The sequence below is a fragment of the Ovis canadensis genome, chromosome X (genome assembly GCF_042477335.2).
Source record: "Ovis canadensis isolate MfBH-ARS-UI-01 breed Bighorn chromosome X, ARS-UI_OviCan_v2, whole genome shotgun sequence".
In the NCBI taxonomy this organism is placed as follows: Eukaryota; Metazoa; Chordata; class Mammalia; order Artiodactyla; family Bovidae; genus Ovis; species Ovis canadensis.
In genome coordinates, this window is record NC_091727.1 from 92,412,060 (window position 1) to 92,415,303 (window position 3,244).

At 40.5% G+C, this 3,244-nt stretch overlaps 1 pseudogene; it reads left to right on the plus strand.

Moving 5' to 3' along the window:
- Positions 1 to 467: 467 nt before the first annotated feature.
- On the plus strand, positions 468 to 2,851 carry LOC138930812 (tigger transposable element-derived protein 1-like; annotated as a pseudogene).
- The last annotated feature ends 393 nt before the right edge of the window (positions 2,852 to 3,244 follow it).

Consider the following 3,244-nt stretch of genomic DNA (forward strand, 5'->3'; position numbering starts at 1 on the left):
GGGGCTTTACATCATCTTCTGCCCATGAGGCCAGCTAACAGTTTATGACCCTTTCTTTCTGATAATGGTCAGTCAACCAGAAAACTTATTCTTTCCAGGGGTGATTTTTCTTAAACCAGGTGCCACCCTCCGAAGGCACCAGATAAAGTTGCATTCCTATAGGATGAAGATGCAGTGGGTTACAATTAAGAAAGGAATTTACTTAGCCTAAGGTTTAACATGATTAATATCAAAGTTTAATACTTATTTCTCCTACATGCTAGTTATATTCATTAATGTGTATAAGGGCAGGGGATATGGAGACTTAGCAGCAAATATTGGCCCAATAAATGAAAACTCTTCACCAGTATAATTTCTAATCAATCCACTATACTATACTAATAATTTTCTAACTTCTCAGAAGAATCTGTATTTAGAAAGTTAAAGCATCTCGTGCCTCTCACGGTTGGGAGGCTGTGAACAATCACATGTGGCCGGACAAATCTGTCAGGCAGGCTAGAGAACTTCCAGAGGAGTTTGTGAACCTAAACACTCTTGTCACGCCCAGGAATTTTATTAACTGGAGCTGTAAGTTAACTCTTTCCCAGAGAGAGAGGTGATGGGGGACAGCCCCATGAAATGTCAAAAGTGTAAGTGAAAGCATAAAGCAGTAAAATAGGCAGACTCTGGTTTTGGGGGTAGATGCTCAAGAATTTCCAGGGGGACCCCTGAGGCTCGATCCCGCCTTTGCATATGCCGAGCCTCCTTCTTCATGACCTTTGCCACGGGCGGAGTTCCTCAGGCTGGCTCCCAGCAGTGTCGGACTCTCTGCAGCCCCAAGGAATGTAGCTGGTCAGGCTCCTCTTTCCACGGGATCCTCCAGGCAAGAATACTGGAGTGGGTTTCCAGTGCCTTCTCCAGGGGGTCTTCCCGGCCTGGGGATCAAACCCACATTTCCTGCCTTCATCTCCTGCATGGGCAGGCAGAATCTTTACTATTGAGCCATCTGGGAAGTGCATAAGATGGCAAACTAAATTGATAAAGCCTGTGTGTGTTCTGATTGCTCAGCAGACCAGTCGTTTCCCTATCTGTTTCCCTCCCTTTGGGTTTCCATATTCCCTGAGACAAAATAATATTGAAATTAGGCCAAATAATAATCCCATGATGGCCTCAAAGAGTTCATTCAGGTGAAAGGAAAAGTACTGTATCTCTCTCTTTAGATCAAAAGCTGAAAATGATTAATCTTCATGAGGAAGGTGTGTGGAAAGTCAAAATGGGCCAAAAGCTAGGCCTCTTGAGCCAAATGATTAGCCAAAGTTTGAATGCAAAGGAAAAGTTATTGAAGGAAATTAATACTCCAGTGAACACGTGAATGATAAAAAACTGAAACAGCTTTATTGCCAATATGGAGAAGGTTTCACTGATCTGGATAGAAGCTAAAAATAGCCACAACATTCCCTTAAGCCAAACCTCAATCCAGAGCAAGGCCCTAACTCTCTTAAATTCTTGGAAGGCTGAGAGGGATGAAGAAGCTGCAGAAGAAAAGGCTGCAAGTAGCAGAGGTTGGCTCATGAGGTGTGAAGAAATAAGCCATGTACATAATATAAAAGTGCAAGGTGAAGCAACAAGTGCTGATGTAGAAGCTGTAGTAGGTTATCCAGAATATCTAGCTAAAATATGAAGGTGGCTGCACTAAACAGTAGATTTTCAGTGGAGAAGAAACAGTCTTTTATTGGAAGAGATGCCTCTAGGACTTTCATAGCTAAAGAAGAGAAGCCAATACCTGACTTCAAAGCTTCAAAGGTCAGACTCTCCTTTTGTGGGAATGCAGCTGGTGACGTTTAGCTGAAGCCAGTGCTCAATTATCATTCTGAAATTCTAGGGTCCTTAAGATTTATGCTAAATCTACTGTTCCTGTACTCTTTAAATGAGACAACAAACTCTGAATGACAGCACATCTGTTGACGATATGGTTTTACTAAATATTTTAATCTCACTGTTGAGACCTACTGATCATAAAAAAAAATATTGCTTTCAAAATATTACTGTTCACAGATAACCTATCTAATCACCTGAGAGCTCTGAAGGAGATGGGCAGTGAGATTAATGTCTTCATGCTCGCTAACACAGTATCTGTTCCGTAGCCCATGATCAAGATGTCATTTTGACTTTCAGGTATTATTATTTAAGAAATGCATTTTGTAAAGCTCTAACTGACTTACATAGTGATATCTCTGATAGATTTGGGAAAGGCAAGTTGAAAACTTTCTGGAAACGATTCACCATTCTAGACACCATTAAAAACATTTGTGATTCATGGGAAGAGGTCAAAATATCAACATTCACAGGAGTTTGGAAGAAGTTGATTCCAACCATCCTTCAGTGGAGGAAGTTATTACAGATGTGATGTAAATAGAATGAAAACTAGAATCAGAGGTGGGGCCTGAGGATGTGACCGAAATGCTGAAATCTCATGATAAAATTCTACAATTGAGAAGTTGCTTCTTATGAATCAGAAGAGAAAGGGGTTTCTTGAGATGGAATCTACTCTTGAAGATGCTGTAAAGACTGTTGAAATGACAACAGAGATTTAGAATATTACATAAGCCTAGTTGATAAAGCAGTGGCAGGGTTTGAGAGGACCTACTCCAGTTTTGAAAGAAGTTGTACTGTGAGTAAAATGCTATCAGACAGCATTGTGTTCTACATAGAATTCATTTGTGAAGAGTCAGTCAATACAACAAATGACTTATTTTAAGAAATTGCCTCAGCCATGCCAGCCTTCAACAACCAACACCCTGATCAGTCAACAGCCATCAACATAAGGCAAGACTCTCCAACAGCAAAAAGATTATGACTTACAGAAGCTTAGATAATTATTAGCATTTTTAAGAAATTAAATATTTTTAAATTAAGATATGTACAGTTTAGACATAATGCTGTTGCACACTTAATTGTTGTACAGTCGCTCAATCGTGTCCAACTCTTTGTGACCCCATGAACTGCAGGATGTCAGGTTTCACTGTCCATTACCAAATCCCTGAGCTTGCTCAAACTCGTGTCCATTGAGTTAGTGACACCATCCAACCATCTCTCCTCTATTGTCCCTTTCTCCTGCTTTCAGTCTTTCCTAGCATCAGAGTTTTTCTGATGAGTCAGCTCATCGAATTGGGTGGCAAAAGTATTGGAGCTTCAGCTTCAGCATCAGTCCTTCCAATGGATACTCAGGACTGATTTCTTTTACGATTGACTGGTTTGATCTCCT